Source organism: Stomoxys calcitrans, chromosome 5, assembly GCF_963082655.1.
Source record: "Stomoxys calcitrans chromosome 5, idStoCalc2.1, whole genome shotgun sequence".
Lineage (NCBI taxonomy): Eukaryota > Metazoa > Arthropoda > Insecta > Diptera > Muscidae > Stomoxys > Stomoxys calcitrans.
In genome coordinates, this window is record NC_081556.1 from 105,424,528 (window position 1) to 105,443,132 (window position 18,605).

The 18,605-nt window shown below is 41.0% G+C and overlaps 1 long non-coding RNA gene across 1 annotated transcript; it reads right to left on the minus strand.

The window, feature by feature from the left end:
* Positions 1-14,479: 14,479 nt before the first annotated feature.
* On the minus strand, positions 14,480-15,242 carry LOC106083482 (uncharacterized). The gene is made up of 3 exons (XR_009398527.1): positions 15,057-15,242; positions 14,751-14,832; positions 14,480-14,673 (listed from the first exon to the last, which is right to left on the minus strand). It is a non-coding gene; the product is annotated as an uncharacterized LOC106083482 (long non-coding RNA).
* Positions 15,243-18,605: the final 3,363 nt, after the last annotated feature.

Consider the following 18,605-nt stretch of genomic DNA (forward strand, 5'->3'; position numbering starts at 1 on the left):
GGACAACAAATAAAAGTTTACAAACATGCTAAAATGTTATGATTTTAGGAAATTAGAAGAATATGAAAATGTTTAAATTGGTAATATTGAAAATGGCCATCCTGGTAGCTCGACTGCGTGCCCGCATTCCCAGTAAGGGTAAACCCAGCAGAGGCCTAGGCTCGCTGCTATGGTTTTACAGTGAACTAAAGTCTAAAGTCCGCCTACGACGCTAAACGCCTGGATTTGAAACCAGGCGAGAACATCAAACAAATTTCAGCGATGGCTACCCCTCCTAATGCTGGCGACATTTGTCAGGTACTATGCCATGTTAAAACCTTTCCCCAAGGAAATATCGCACTGCGACATGCCGTTCGGTCTCGGCTATAAAAAGAAGGCCCCTTGCCATTGAGCTTAAATTTGACTCGAACAGCACTCATTAATTTGTGAGAAGTTTTCCCCATTTACATGGGAGCTATACTTAAATCTGAACCGATTTCGACCAAAACGAAGTGGTATTATGGTAGTTCCTTTCGGCAGGAGATACAAGTTGCCTACAGTGGAACCTGCCTGCTTGGGTGGAGAGAATGTTCCATTTGCAGAAAGCGCAAAATACCTGGATGTTTTGCTGGACAGGAAACTGAACTTCACATCCAACATTTTGGAAAGGGCAAGAAAGGTCACTCTTGACCTATACACCTGCAAGAGAGCCATTGTCAAAATTTGGAGATTTAGACCGCGTGTCATGCATTGGGTATAAACTGCAGTTGCCAGACCTATTATGGTATATGGTGTTGTGGTCTGGTGCACGGCGCTTCAAAAGTCCACCTACTGCTCAATACTTAACCGGATCCAAAGGATGGCTTGTTTGTGCATAACAGCCGATCTGAGGACGACACCATTTGATGCACTGAATTTAAAGCTACATCTTATACCTCTGGACATTGTGGCTAGACAAATTGCAGCGACGACTGCCGTGAGATTAAGGGAGCTTTGTAATTGGTCATGTGGCGGCCACGGATACTGTGTTATACTTGATACAATATCCGATGTTCCAGGCAGTGTGGATTACACCCTACCTGAGCCGCTTTTTGATAAAAATTACTGTACCACTATCCAAGATAGAACCGATATCCCTGGGAACAGAAGTTACATAGACTTCTATACGGATGGTTACAAACTAAACGACCAGGTGGGCTTTGGGGTGTACTCTCAAGATCTAGAACTGGTCATATCGAAGAGGTTACCCGACCACTGCAGTGTGTATCAAGCAGAGATCCTTGCAATTAAAGAAGTGGTGGAATGGCTTAGAAATAATGTCATTACGACGATTGGCATAAATATCTTCTCAGACAGCCATTAAATCCCTGGAGAACGTATTTGTGAACACAAAAACCTCCTCGACTGTCGCAGATCTCTCAACGAAATGGCTGAACAGTTCAAAATTCACCTGTTCTGGGTGCCGGCCGCAGAGATATCTCAGGGAATTGTAAAGCGGATGAGCTTGCGAGACTAGGAACTACCTTACACACTCCAGGGTCACTGGAATCTGTGGGTATGCCTTAAGCGACATGTAAGCTAAGTTTTTTAGGACCAGGGCCGAAGGGCAACGAATGGTATATGGTTACAAAGAGGGGGCTGTGAGCATTCCAAAACTAAGTGGCCTTTTCTAGACTTGAAGAGGTCTACCGCTTTGCTGTCACTGGCTAGAACAGACGTCTCAGTCATTGTGTCCTTCATGACAGGTCACTGTCTAATCGGAAAACATGCTGACAGACTGAAGGTTGCCAGCAACGACTTTTGCAGAAGCTGTGAGGACATCGAAGGAAGAAGAGACTATAGACTACCTTCTGTGTGTGTGTCCCGCACTAAAAGTCAGAAGGCGTTCCACTTTAGCGTCTCGTTTCTTTAAGAAACTGTCTGATTTAGTGGATGTGAACATTCGCAAGTTGTTGGGCTTTTTACAGCTATCTGGATGGTTCAACGGTAGAAACTATTGTAGAAGGCAGCTTCCTTCTTCTGTTCCTGTGGTATCACAAGGGACGAAAACGTCTAAGTGAGTCTGATGGCAAACTGCCACTTAAACCTAACCTTACTTAGCCTATGGGCCGGATATATAGAGTAGTTTGCAATGCCCTAGTGGGGCTCCGCCTATGCCAAGACAACATGTTGTCGAATTCCTTATGTTGCACTGTTCCTCCCTCGCAGTCTGCCAAACTACTGAGGCGGCAGTAAGTATTGGTCTAATCGAGCTCCTGTAGATCCCCAGTCCCCCTCGGATTCGGATCCAATTTCGAACCTACAGCCTGTCTACATAGTGCCCAACATCTGTGAGCTCACTCGGTACGCTCCTGAATGTGACACTTCCAATTGAGTCCCAGATCACACCTAAGCATTTGACCTTATCAGATATCGAGATCGTCTTATTGAGGAAACGTGGTGCGTCAAATTGGCCCACCTCAGCCTTCTCGTGAACAGGCAAATTTCAGTCTTCTCTGGGTTAACATTGAAACCCCTAGGTCTAGCCCAGTTGTGTGCCATCTGCAAGACCCTTTCGGCCCTTCTGCATAGCCAAATCGGACGTTTACCACTTAGAAGTATTATAACATCGTCTGCATAGCATCGACGGCTTCCAATCCCTCCTCAGTCAGCATCCGTAATAGGATTCCTTCGCCATAAATTCTGTAAGATAAGCCTTTGATAAACATAATTATTCCAAGGTTCCGATATCTCCATGAATCCCGTCGTATCCTGTGGAAAATGGGTTTTCATCAAAAGCCTTAACGTGTCCTCCGTTGTATCTGCTCTCACTGCCATGTCGTCTACTAAAGTTTCAGTTTGGACAAGGATTTTTGAGAGAAACTATTTCATCCTGGCGGCGTTATTAACGCTATCGTCCTTTTAGCAGACAAGCTTCCAGGAAGGGTTTTGCCGCATTGGTAATTTTATTGTATTCCTTGAGCCGTGTGTAATACACTTCCGATATACTTCCGGTTTTTTACGACGTGCTCTGTTCAAAAAGTTTGCGGACCTCAAAGTCTGCTGAGCTCAATGACAAGCAGCCTTCTTTATGCCAAGTTTGAACGCTGTAATGCATAGCGACACCATTTGGTAGAGAAGTTTAAACATGGCAAGATACAATACAAATGAAGGGCAGCATTAGTAAGAGGATAACCACTGCTGAAAATCTTTCTGATGTTTAAGTCGGGATTTGAACCTAAGCGTTCGGCATGCTAACCACTTTGTTTGTTTGTGTGTTCCTTAGAGACTCAGAAACGGCTGAACCGATTTTCTAGCAATTTTCACAGATGGTGCACAATGATCCCATGGTGAAAATAGGGTACTACATTTTTTGTCATTTGAAGGGGGGGCGGACCCTCCCCCTTACCCTATTTTTCAGAATCGCCAGATCTCAGAGATGGTTGGTGCGATTTAAGCAACATTTTGTGTGCTCTCTCATAGTAACCTACAAACAAAAGTTTGGTATCCAAATTTCGGATGGGGTACCTTGGGGGGGGGGGGGGGTGTGCCCCCCCCAAACCCTTCCAAATATATATGTTGTCCAATCACGACAATATGGGACTCAAATGAAAGGTATTTAAGAGTAGAAAATCTATGTGATATCCAATTGTCGGACCAAGTGTTTGGGGGACCACCCCAACCCCCAAAACTCTCCTAAATCGGACATATTTACTGACAATGACAATATAGGACTCCAAGGAATGGTATTTGCGAGTAGATTACGAATTTCATATCCACATGTGGGACCAAGTTTCTGGGGGGTCCAAAGGAGAAAAATTTACGACCATAGCAACCATGGGGCTCAAATGAAAAGTCTTTGGGAGTAAAGCACAACCCAATAAAACCAACCCCATAAAACCACCCAAAGGCTGAACCGATTCTCTTGCAATTTTCATAGATGCTGCATAATGATCCCATGGTGAAAATGGGGTACTACATTTTTTGACATTTGAAGGGGGGGGCGGACCCTCCCCCTTATCCTAATTTTCAGAAACGCCAGATCTCGAAGATGGGTGGTACGATTTAAGCAAAATTTTGTGTGCTCTCTCATAGTAACCTACAAACAAAAGTTTGGTATCCAATTTTCGGATGGGGCACCTTGGGGGGCCGCCCCACCCCCGAAACCTTCCAAATATATATGTTGTCCAATCAGGACAATATGGGACTTAAATGAAAGGTATTTAAGAGTAGAAAACGTATCTGATATCCAATTGTCGGATCAAGTGTTGGGGGGACCACCCCAACCTCCAAAACTCTCCTAAATCAGACATATTTACGGACAATGACAATATGGGACTCAAAGGAATGGTATTTGCGAGTAGATTACGAATTTCATATCCACATGTGGGACCAAGTTTCTGGGGGTCCAAAGGGGACAAATTTACGACCATAGCAAACATGGGGCTCAAATAAAAAGTCTTTGGGAGTAAAGCACGAATCTGATAACAATATTTGGGAAAAGGTGTTTATGAAGTTAGAGCACGATGCAAATATTTTTTTAGGGCCAAGTGTCTGGGGGACCACCTCACCCCACAAAACATCCCTAAATTGGGGCATACATATTTACCGATCTTGGCAATTTGGGGCTCAAAGGAAAGGTATTTGGGAATAGGGCATGAATACCCATTTACGGGACCACATTTCTAGGGGTCCACACCGCCCCCTTAACCCACCAAACACCACCCTGGGGCACTTCCCACATCCATATGAGAATGGATTTTGATTTTCTACAGTTGTTTCTCAATCTCTCAAATGATGAGAAAAAAAATTCGCCTTTGCCAGGAATTCAAGTTGATTTGAACAAAGTTATTTAAAATTACCCTAGAAGGGAAATTATGCAAAAACTTCAGAGGAGAAACAAAAAAGACGAACAAAATAGGAAAACATGGATGATGGCAAATAAGCGTGGGCGGTATGCTCCCAACAATAATGGTGATGCTGACGATGATAATCATTACTGCATTGCCATTCTTCAAGCTGGAGAAAAGGCGAATCTAATGATGATAGAGTATGTACAACAACAAAGCGGATGATTGCATTATTTTAAAATGGCCACAAATTCCCGAGTATCACGTACAACACAAAAGCTGAAAGTACAAAAAAAAAAAAAAAAAAAAAACAAAACAACAGCCAAGAAAACAGAACCTCATCCAAAGGAAATGCGCAGGAAAATAGGCTGTTGCAAGCTAAGTAGGAGGATGATTCGAGAGCAGAGGGCAAGGCAAGCAGGTAGTTAGTTGGTAGCAGGCTTATAAAATATTTATTGCAACAAAAAAACCAGCAACAACAATGAAAAAGTACGTAAACAGCAAAACGGATGCATGTCAGCAGCAGCAAAACGAGAGGAGGGGGGAGAAAAAAAGGGTGAACACACAGCTAAGGTCTAGTCATACAATTCCTAATTACAGACATATTTAAACGTCAATGTAATCGCATGATATGGCGTGGGGTAGAAGCAATGCCACGAGGTTGGAGATCGCAGAGTAGGCGAAGGATGATGACAGCCAACTACTGGTGGTGAGTACAAGGACAAGCAGCAGCCTTTGCCAAGTACGAATGTAAATATTTTGTAAATATTTCATGGATGCCGCAACAAAAAGGGGTTGTTTCCATTTACTTCCTTGATTCTGTGGCTTTTTGTTATTCTCTCGCTCTCGTTCTGAATGTAGTTCATTTTTGCCTTGGTTTCATTCATTTGGTTGCTAGAGAAACCGGAACTTCCTTTCATCATTACAAGCATGAGGAATCATTATGACCGTTTGTTTTATTGTAAACTTGATGTTAACGTTAACGTTAACGTCGTTGACGACGGCGATGATGGTAATTATTTAAATATTTTTGTTTACTTGTGTTTCTTCCCATTTTTTCCCTTTGAGCTTCTTCCTCATTTTCATTATCCTTGTCTATGAGCCAGATGTTACATGTTTTCCTGCCCTTTTTCTGGTTTTTCCTCTTTTTTCTTTTAATTTAAATTTACTACTTGCCCTGTCAGTTAAATCATAAAACTGACTAACGATGATGGCTGCGCCTTGTAATATGTGGGAATTCCTGCATTGGTTTTTGTTGCCTTTGGTGCAAGTGAATTAAAATTAAAACGTTACAAAGAGATGAGATAACCCAGTGAACATTTTAGTTCAGATTGATGGAGAACCTAGGAACTAAGCCTCCACTATAGAACGCATTTGACACTACTAGAGATATTTCTCTCATATCAATGAGTGCAGTCCGAATAAAGTTTAAGCTCAATGAGAAGGGTCCTTTTTAATGCCGAGTCCAAACCGCATAGCGGCACCAGATGGTAGAGAAGTTTTAGTATGGCAGATTACCTCAAAAATGAAGCCAGCATAAGAAAGGGGATAGGTTAGGTAAGAGTGGCAGTCCTTTACTGACTTACATAGACAATTTTAAGTCCATTGTGATACCACAGTAACACCTATATAAGCTACCAACTCGGCGCCATAGTAAGGGGTTAACAACCGCTGGAATGATGTTCACAAATAAAGAGATCAGCTTATATAGATGTTATATAAAGTTTTTAACCGTTTTGTAGAAAACATGCACGATTTCGATCAAATCAGAATCAAAGATAATTGCGCCCTGTAGAAGCTCGAGAATTACAACCGGAAGATCCGTTTATATGAGTGTTATGGACTTATTTGGACCATACTTGGCATCACTGTTGGAAGCCATTACAAAAGGCTAACTGCGTTATTTTTGCCAAATCGGATAGTATTTGCATCCTCTAGAGGCTCAAGAAGACAAATCGGCAGATCGGTTTACGTGAGGGGTACTTCAGGGTATAGACCATATTTGACACAAATATTGAAAGTCGTAACTAGAAACCAAGTGCAAAATTTCCAAAAAAAAAAAAAAATCCTACAACATATGCGTCCTCTAGTGGCTCAAGAAACCAAATTGGGAGAACGGTTTATATGGAAGCTATTTCAGGTTATGCACCGTAAGTCGTAACAAACCACTACGTCAATCCCATGGCAGTCGGTTGTACGCACTGGATTGACCCGATGGAATCCTTCATAGGCATGGGCTGCCGCCTCAATGTACGTGTTCGTCCTTTTTCCGTAATGGGAGAGGCATATCCCGGAGTGCTTTCTCCGTACGCTTCTAGTTCGTACCGGGATTGAAAAGAACTCCGGACCCTCCGCACCTCACCCGTGCGCAACAGCAGCATCGCAACCCCAATATTGACAGGCCAGTGCCGGGAAGTGTATCTTTTTGCAATTAAATTGCAATGGTCTGACAGGCAAGATCGACGAGATAGTGGATTTTATGAGTCGGAAGAACATTTTGGTTGTAGCGATCCATGGCAAATAGCTGACCACCACCTGCTTCTCACACCCATCTGTTACGGATGTAATGTACTACGTAAGGATCACTCAAGAAATGGAGGTGGGGGATTATCCTTCGTGATACATCATTCCGTGCAATATGGACCCATCTCGCCTGCGAATGGAGCTAGTAACCCCTACATGGAGTGCATGGGAATAGCAGTCAGGTCCGGTACTGCCGAGATAGAGCTATACCCCGACGAAGAGGGTTACGATCTGGCCATAATCGTCTGGGACTATAATGCGCATTACATTTCGTAGCATTCTCTCCTAGGTAACGACCAGCGTGGCATAGCTTTGGCAGAGCAGATTGAAGGCTCCACGTTTTGCACGGTGAATGAGCATGCCCCCACTAGGATTACGAGAAGCTGCTACATCTCCTCGCCAGATATTTCCATTACATCCCCTGATCTCCTGAGTGACGTATCCCGGCAAACCGTCAGACCACCTCCCCATAATTCTCACCATCGAGCGACCACCCGACTTCAGAACTTCAGAGCGTCGAACGTTTATCAATCAGAAGAAGGCCGATTGGACTGGCTTCAGAGAAAACACCAGTCGCTGCATCAGTGAACTGACACCAGCCTCGGATGTGCTAGTTGCCGAGACATCATTAACGCAGCAGCCGCTCGCTTTAAACTAGCCGGTCGAATACCTCAAGTGCGGCCCAATTTCCCGGCGGAGGCAGTGGTATTCGCATACGAGCGTGATGGGATTCGTTGTACGGACCCCACTAACCCCAGAATCAGCAAGCTGAATCTGAAAATAAACAGGGTAGTCAATGAACATAGGCGGAGTTTGTGGCTGGAACACTTGGAGCAATGTAACTTAGGCACCAGTTTAGGTAAGCTGTGGTCTACTGTTAAGTCACTCTTACGAATATCACGTGGTTCCAAATCATCCAAAGCGTTGGGCAGCAACGAAATCTCTACACTGATGCTGAAGAATCTGGATTTACCTGGAGTCGAGTACCTTACAACTGTCCTCAACCTGTCGTTGAACACTCTTATAGTTCTCGATGACTGGAAAATGGACAGAGTGATCCCGCTACTGAAGCCTGGAAAGGACCCGAGTTTGGGGAAGTCGTTCAGACCGATCTCCCTTCTCTGACCAGTAGCAAATACGCTTGAGGCATTACTCTTCTCGAGCCTCGTAGGAGAATTTCCATTCGCCGAGCATCAACATGGATTCGAAGACTGCATAGCACAACATTCAACGCACACATTTGCCGTGGCTTCAATTAACCCAGTCCAAGTGATAGGACGGTCCTCGTGGCACTGGACTTATCGATAGCATTCGACATGGTCAGCCATGCCAAAGAATTTGATTACATCGGCAACACGTCCCTCCAGTCCGGTCTGAAACGATGGGTCGCGAATTATCTGTGTGGTCACCAGTCATTTGTGGCATTTAGGGATAAGAAGTCGAAGCACCCTAGAGTGAAACAGGGAGTTCCCCAAGGCGGGGTGATATCTCCTGCCCTGTTTAGCCTCTACATATCCTCCATTCCAGACGGTATAAAGATCGTATAATATGCGAATGATTGTACGATCCCCCCCCCCCACTCATGGTTGACATCTGCGATAGGTTGAACGTCTACCTCAACGAGCTTGCCTCTTATTTCGCTGCAAGGAGTCTGAAGATATCTGCCACAAAATCTTCAGCCACATTGTTCACTACAAATACGCGTGAGGTTAATTCCGAGCTGACTGTGATGGTCGATGGAGAAATGATTGCGACCATCAAGTGTCCCAAAATACTTGGCGTCACATTTGACAGCTCTTACGCATTCCCCCCCACATTTCAGATCAAGCGGAATTTCAATCGGATATAGACAACATTCATGCAGGCACGGTAGTAGATGCGGAAAGTAGCTACCGTGTGAATGTAGTGCTGGGCGAACGACCGGCTCCAGTTGAACCTGAAAAAATGTACTTCCCCCGGCAAACCAGAGTAGTTCGGTCCCAATTACGTTCCGGAAAATGGGGCCGCCTTAACTCCTACAGAGCAGGGATTGAAATCGACGTGCAAGATTTTCCGATTGTTACCGGCGACCCCACGATACACGTCACCTGGTTAACTGCCCAGCCAGACCCACTCGACTCAGACCCAGATCCCTCTGTATCCACCCCACTTTTTATGATTGTGGGCAGTCGTAACAAAACACCAAATGCAAAATTTCAACCAAATCCGATAACAAATGCACCCCCTAGAGGCTAAACAATTAAATCGGTCTATATGGGAAATATAAATCGGCCTATATGGGAAATATATATATATATATATAATATATCTAGATTCGGACCATTATTGCCACGATTGTTGCAGGTTCTAACAAAACAAAACAAAACATGTGCAAAATGTCAGCCAAATCGTGTAATAATTGCGCCCTCTAGAGGCTAATGAGGTTTAATCGGGCGCTTAGTTTATATGGAAGCTATATCAGGCTATAAACCGAATTGGAGCATATTTAGCTTGGCTTTTGGACGTCCTAACAAATAACCAGAGTGGGCTTGGAGGTCTACATTGAGAACCCAGGGAGTGAGATCTGTTGTAGACTGGCTGACCATAATACGGTCCTCCAGGCGGAAATCCGGGTGATCACGGAATGCGTGAGGTGGTGTGGTGCTAACGCGAGGATGTCGAGTGTGAACATCTTTACCGACAGTAACAGTGGACGAAATGGCCAATCAAACTGTATAAATATCATAAAAACCAGTAGAGCTACATGGCTGAAATTTCGCAAGAATGCATAGTTTCAACAAAATCCGATAACAAACGCGCCCTCTAGAGGCAAAAAAATTCAAATCGGGAGATCGGTTTGTATGGGAGGTATATCAGGTTATGGACCGATTCGGACCATACTCGACCTGATTGTTGCAGGTCATAACAAAACAACATGTGCAAAATTTCAGTCAAATCGTGTAATAATTGCGCCCTCTAGAGGCTCAAGAAGTCAAATAAGGAAATCGTTTTATACGGGAGCAACATCAGGTTTTAGACCGATTTGGAGCATACTTAGCTTGGATGTTAGAAGTTTTAACATGTGCAAGGTTTCAGTCAAATCGAATAACAATTACTCCCTCTGGAGGCAAATCGATTTTTTGGAATAAACGCCATGTGCAAAATTGCAGGCAAATCTTATATAAATTTGCGCCCTCTATCGGCTTGGGAAGGCAAATCAGAAGATCGGTTTGTATGGGAGTCCGAACAGAACATCACGTAAAAAATTTCATGCAAATGATGAATTGAAGTCAAATCGGGGGATCGGTCTATATGGGGGTTAGATTTGATGAAATTTTTCAAGAGAATGAAACCATTGGAGGTTTAAACCGCGTGGCATGTTCTTTTACACTGCACATGTGCCACTTATGATACTACAAGTATAAGGTGCTGTAGTCTGGTGGACGAAACTTCAATTTAATCACATTAAGCTATAAATTTTACATTTAAAAAGTTACAGGGTTTCCCCCTTGCGTTTGTATATCCACGCCTTTGATCACAGGTCAAAACCACACAACCATTTTTGGTGACAAAACAACTCATCCTCATCATCATCACCGTCACCATCTTCTTCGTTTCCACCTGGTGGTATACGATGCAGTTAAAATTCCTGCAGGCATTTTGTTCACGCTCTTTCTCTCTCTCTCTCTCGTTTACTTTCTTGCAATGTAAATTTCCGTTCTGTAGACTTGTGTGTGTGTTTGTGTGGTGTCACAACGTTTACACAATGCCCATGGTCATTAAACTTTGAGGTGACTTTATGGGCGAAATGTAAATAAAATACATATTCACTACACACACACACACACACATATATACGCTATCGAAATTTTTCATATTCAGAGTGCAAATGTTGCCTGATGGAAATAAAATACAAATAAGCTTCGAGGGTAATGAATCGGCTGAATCTAGCGAATGCGACACAGCCACAGTGAATGGCAAATATTGGACACGAATAAAAGTGAAAAAGGAAAAAATCAATAAAAAAGTGGAAAAAAGCAATTCCATGTCCACATGGTCTACATAAAATGCAAAGGAAATATAGAAATCGGGTGGTAGCCAAAGTAAGGTTCAGAAGAAAGGCCGTAAAAAGATGGAGCCGAATAATAAAAAAAATGTCTTAAAAAAATGTCGTGAAAATTTTGTCTTTAGAGAAAAGGTTTTGAAATTTGTTTTTCTTTACATTTTTTTTTTGGGGATTTTTTTTTAAAGTTTGGAAATTTTTTTCTTTTGTAAATTTTTTCTAAATGAAAAATTTTTAATAAATTGTTCCTATCGTCGCCTCGATTATCCCGCGATGGAATGAGCTGCACCCATCCTTAATCCCTTCTCCCATCGCCTTAAGTCTCATAGCCGCAGTGGCTGCCTCAGACTTAATCTGCATGTCAATGGGTTGGATATCTAGAATAGTGTCCAGTGCCCTAAAGGGCGTGGTCCTCATCGATCCGCCTATGCCAAGACAACATGTTCTCTGAACCTTATGTTGCACTTTTCTGCATAGTAGTCCAACAAACTACTGAGGCGTAGGTAAGTATTGGTCTAATCACGCTCCTGTAGAGCCAGTGTACTATCCTCGGATTCTGGCCCCATTTCGAGCCTACGGCCCGTCTACATGGTGACCAACATCTGTGAGTCGAAGATCACACCTAAGTATTTGGCCTTGTTAGATATCAAAATGGTGGTATTGAGGAAATGTGGTGCGTTAAATTCGCCCACCATCGTCTTCCTCGTGAACAGGCATATTTCAGTCTTCTATGGGTTAACATTGAGACCTCTGGGTCTAGCCCAGTCATATGCCATATGCAAGACCCTTTCGGCCCTTCTGCATAGCTCGATCGGATCCTTACCCCTTAGAAGTATTATAACATCACTTGCATAGTAGACGAGTTCAAATCCCTCCTCAGTCAGCATCCGTAAGAGGTCATTTATGGTGGTCACCCATAGGAGTGGCGATAAGGGGCGGATCCTCCCCCTTTACCCAAAAACACCACCCAAAATCAAAAGTGGACCGATGAGGACAACATGGGTATCAACTGAAGGGTATTGAAAAATAGAATACAAATATGGTATTAAAATTTGGGTCGAAGTACCCCTCGGGCCGCCCCAATCCTAAAATTCCCCCAAACAGACATATTTGACGTTCATGTCAATATGGGCCTCAAATGAAAGTTATTCGGGAGTAGATTACGAATCTGGCATACAAAATCAGTATTTTGGAGCCAAGTGTGGGGGGTTACGCCCTAAAGCGCCCCCTAAACTGAACTTCATATCCGATTATGGCAATATGGAGCTCAAATCAACGGTATTTGGTAGTAAAGAACGAATTTGATATCTATTTTCAGGGCAAGGTGCTGGTGGTCGCCCAACCCCAAAACGCCCAGCCCCAAAACACCCTCCAAACATTTCATATTTACGGACCATGGCAATATGGGGCTCATATTAAATGGATTTGAGAGTGCAGCACGAATTTGATATCCATATTGGCGTCGAAATATCTGAGTGCCATCCCACCCCTAAAAAACACTTCCCAGTCTAAACAAAACATGTTTCTATTGTTGAGGTCGGGTGCCTCGGGCGAAGTCCAAAACCCGCTAAATGGGTATATGGACCAATCACGACAATAAAGAGCTCAAACGAAAGGTGCTTGAGAGAAAAAATGAATTTGATATCCAATTGAAGAGCCATTTGTTAGGGGAACTGCCCCACCCGAAAACACCTCCCTATTATATATTGGGTTGCCCAAAAAGTAATTGCGGATTTTTTAAAAGAATTTTAAATTGATACTCATTTTCGGAACAAATTCCCTGGGGGAAAGGTGGTATGACCCTCAAACAGAATTAATTTACCGATCATGCCAGTATGGGGCCAAGTGTCTCTTTAAACCGGAAATATTTACCAATACAATACCAATATTTACCAAAGACCCCATACAGTATAGATATTCTTGATCGTCATTTCAAGTCCATCTAGCCATGGTCCCTCCGTCCGTCTGTCTGTCGAAAGCACGCTAACTGTCGAAGGAGTAAAGCTAGCCGCTTGAAAGTTTGCACAAATACTTTTTATTAGTGTAGGTCCGTTGGGATTGTAAATGGGCCAAATCGGTCCATGTTTTGATATAGCTGCCATATAAACCGATCTTGGGTCTTGACTTCTTAAGCCTCTTGAGGGCGCAATTCTCGTCCGATATGACTGAAATTTTTCACGTGGTGTTTTGATATCACATTTAACAACTGCTCGAAGTATGGTTCAAATCGGTACATATCCTGATATAGCTGCCATATGAACCGATTTTGGGTCTTGACTGAGATGGGAGTATTAATCTAGTCGTTTCGTTTGTAACACCACGACATATTGATCTAGGACCCATAGGGTCGGAAGTTGGAAGCCTCACTTTTCATCCGATTTGGCTGAAATTTTACACATAGTGTTCTGTTATGACTTCCAACAACGGAGCCAATTACGGTCCAAATCGGTCAAGAACCTGATATAGCTCCCACATAGACCGACCTCCCGATTTGACTTCTTGAGCCCCTGGAAGCCTCAATTTTCATCCGATTTGGCTGAAATTTTGCATGCAGTGTTCTGTTATGACTCCGAACAACTGTGCCAAATACGGTTCAAATCGGACGAGAACATGATATAGCTCCCATATAAGCCGATCTCCCGATTTGACTTCTTGAACCCGTGGAAGACTCAATTTTCATCCGATTTGGCTGAAATTTTGCACATAGTGTTCTGTTATCACTTCCAACAACTAAGCCAAGTACAGTCCAAATCGGTCAAGAACCTGATATAGCTCCCATATAGACCGATCTCCCGATTTGACTTCCTGAGCCCCTGGAAGACTCAATTTTCATCCGATTTGGCTGAAATTTTGCATGCGGTGTTCTGTTATGACTCTCAACAACTAAGCCAAGTACAGTCCAATTCGGTCTATAACTAGATATAGCTCCCATATTGTAGCAGAATCCATGATGGTGGGTTGCCAAGATTCCGCACGGCCGAACTTAGCACCCGTTTTTTTTTTTAGGACGGCTTATTTTTCTAATAAATATTTTCTGTTTTTTTTTTTTGTGTATCCATTTGCCTTTCATTGGCATAGTATTTAATATTCAAATATCATATATGTATATGATGACCTATTGTCCTCCAAACTATTAATTTTGTTTTTTTTTTATTTCTTTTATTTGTTTTCATGATCTATGATAGTTCAAAAATTTATTTTGGGTCAATTTTCTTCACTTTTGCAACGTAGTCTGTGATGTATGGGATGACCAGTTGTCAAGCGGGTGTTGATTTAGTTTTGTTTGTTTGAATATGATAGCTGCCCCAGTGAAGAAAACAAAGGCATATTCAACAGAATTTATGACTATGCAAAACAGGGTCAAATTTCAAACTTACCACAATATTTGTGATGGACAAATTTTGTTGTTTTAACAGATGACATGGTAAAAGCAAAAAAAAAAGCCATGTTCATACAAACCTGTAAAAGAAGAAGAAAAAAAAAAGAGAATTTTAATTAAAAATCAAACATGACATTTGAATTGTAAATTAAAGGATTGGAAAATCTTCTACAAGTTTAAGCTAGTAATCAAATTTTTTTCTATAAAAGAAAATCTCTATAGGTTGGCAATTACGAGTCATAAGGCTCATGACTTTGAATATCTTTAAAATTGTGGACAAATTTTGCATTGACTGCACACTCACTCATAGTACTTCTGTCTACAAAATACACGCCAAACCCCTAGCAACTACGACAAAACTTGATTTGAACGGATATTTGGGGGCGTTTAATTTAAAAATGTTGCCACACCAACAAATAAATTCATCATCAGTTTTCATCCATCGCCACAGCAGAATGAAAAACAGAAAATTTTAACATCAACAATTATTTGTCGACAACCGACAACAAATCCAACTAAACATGCAATATTCGTGTAGAGGCGTTAATTTTTGAGAACAAATAAACCAAACCAAAAACAAAAAAAAACGCAAACACAACAATGCATTAATTTGATGGTATTGATTTTCACAATATGTCAGTTTTGTAAAAATAAAACAAAATCACCTCACAACTGATGAACTGTTTCAGAGGAATCAATGACACTATGGAACAAGATGCAGTGTTTGTTTTCAAAATTTAAGAAAAACCAGCAAAACGAGTAAGAAAAGACAAAAGTCGGGCGGAACCGAAACGTGGAACCTGTGTTGAAATCTAGTCAGCCTTTAATTTTAAATACCCATTGGAATATTGAATAGAACAATGTGAGATTTCCTTACGATAGAACCAAAATTGTGGCTACTACAACCTTAAAAGACCATATCGGATGAAAGATACAGCGGTCAAAAAAAGTATTCATCATTCAATGTTTTTTTTTTAATAAGTCTACAAAAGACAATTGGATTAAAAACATATTAAACTAATGATGCAGTAGTGCTTGTGTGATATATATGTACACAATTTCATTGTTTTTAAAGAAAAAATAGTATTTATTGGAACAAAAAGGGCCATTTTACAGCTGAACACAAAAAATTAAACAAAAAAAGTATTCATCATTGCAAAAAAACAAAAAAATAAATAACATAATTTAAAAAAATTAATACTTTGTTATTCGACCACCGCGTCTTATAACTTCTTTTAAACGGTTTGACATCGATTGGACTAATTTAGCGGTTATATTTTGGTCTATATTAGTCCATTCCTCCATTATCATCTGTTGCATTTGACTCTTGCTCGAAAAATTGCGCGTTCTCAATTTGCGTTCGAGATGTTCCCAAAGATGTTCAATTGGGTTCAAGTCGGGACTTTGAGGAGGAGTTTTAATGACTTTGGGGCAGTTATACAGCATTCACATCTTGGTATTTAAAGCAGAATGTTTGGGGTCATTATCTTGATAATATTGAAAGTTATTACCAAGCCCAAGTTTTACAGCACCATCTTTTAAATTCCTCTTTAAAATGTCAATGTAATACTTATGATCCATTACTCCATTAATAATTTCAAGATTTCCCGCTCCTGAAGCCGCCATACACCCCCAAACCATTAAACCACCTCCACCATGTTTTACAGTAGCAACTGTGTTTCGTTCTTCAAGCTCTGTATTTGGTTTTCTGTACACTATGACCTTTCCATCGCACCCAAAAAGATTAAACTTGCTCTCGTCTGCAAAAATGACTGTTTTCCAAAATGATTCGGGCTGTTTTACATACATTTTTGCGAAGTTTAGCCTTTTCACTCGGTTTATTTTATTTATAAAGGGCTTCTTACGTGCAGTTCTTCCTCTGTAACTATGCCTTTTGAGTGTATTTCGAATTGTTTGTGTAGTAACTTCCTTCCCTAAATATTCCATAGTGTTTTTACGAAGAATGGTCGCATTTGTCTTCGGAGTTTTCTGAACTTGCCGCACTAGCCAACGCACATCTCCAACTGAAAGTGCTTTTGGTCGACCAGATCTTGGTTTATTGTCAACAGTTTTCGTTTCTGTCCACTTTCTGATGATGGATTGTATAGTAGATCGTGGTCTATTTAATATTTCACTGATAGTTTTTTGAGTTAAACCATTCCTGTGGTGTTTTATTATCAAAACTTTTACCTCATCAGAAACCTCGTTTTGCTTACGACCCATTTTGACAAAAACTATATTTTCAATGAAATTAAATATTTGCTGTCAAGGGCAAAGCCTCCTTTACTAAATAAAACAGAAAAGGGGGATTCCCAAATAATATTTGAATTTGACTTTGATGATAGCACATCAATGATGAATACTTTTTTTGTTCTGTTTTTGGTGTTATTATATAAAATTGCATTTTTTGCGCTAATTAAATTTATTTTTTTAATTTATTTTAAAACATATTACGAAAAATAAACTATTGCATAAAACTGCATTATTTGTTTTCTTTAAATTTTCTTCAATTACCCAAAATAAGTGAATTTATTATCAATTTTGCTAATGATGAATACTTTTTTTGACCGCTGTATATAGGGGAGCTATATCCAAATCTGAACCGATTTTTATGAAATTTTGCACACGTATTGGGACGTCCAAGAAAACATCTCGTGCTAAATTTTGTAAAGATCGGACAAAAATTGTGGCTACTTATGCCTCAAAAGGCCATATCGGGTGAAAGATATATGGGGGCGCTATATCTAAATCTGGTTCGATTTTTATGAAATTTTACACATGTATTGGGACGTCCAAGACAACATTTCATGCAAGATTTTGTAAAGATCGGACCGAAATTGTGGCTACTACAGCCTTAAAATATCATATCGGATGAAAGATATATGTGGGAGCTATATGCAAATCTGAACCGATTTTTATGAAATTTTGCTTACACATTCAGACGTCAAATAAAACATCTCATGCAAGATTTTGTAAAGATCGGACCGAAATTGCGGCTACTTATGCCTTAAAAGGCCATATCGGATGAAAGATATATAGGGGAGCTATATCTAAATCTGAACCGATTTTTATGAAATTTTGCACACGTATTGGGACGTCCAAGAAAACATTTCGTGCTAAATTTTGTAAAGATCGGACCAAAATTTTGGCTACTTATGCCTCAAAAGGCCATATCGGGTGAAAGATATATAGGGGCGCTATATCTAAATCTGGTTCGATTTTTATGAAATTTTGCTCACGTATTGGGACGTCAAAGGAAACATCTCGTACCAAATTTTTTAAAGATCGGACCAAAATTGCGGCTACTACAGCCTTAAAAGGCCATATCGGATGAAAGATATATAGGGGAGCTATATCCAAATCTGAACCGATTTTTATGAAATTTCACACACGTATTGGGACGTTCAAGAAAACATCTCGACCGAAAATTGTGGCTTCTACAGCCTGAAAAGACCATATCGGATAAAAGATATATATGGGAGCTATATCCAAATCTGAACCGATTTTTATGAAATTTTGCTTACGTATTCAGGTGTCAAATAAAACATCTCATGCAAGATTTTGTAAAGATCGGATCGAAATTGTGGCTACTACAGCCTTAAAATATCATATCGGATGAAAGATATATGTGGGAGCTATATGCAAATCTGAACCGATTTTTATGAAATTTTGCACACGTATTGGGACGTCCAAGAAAACATCTCGTGCTAAATGTTGTAAAGATCGGACCAAAATTGTGGCTACTTATGCCTCAAAAGGCCATATCGGATGAAAGATATATATGGGAGCTATATCTAAATCTGATCCGATTTTTATGAAATTTTGCTTACGTATTCAGGCGTCAAATAAAACA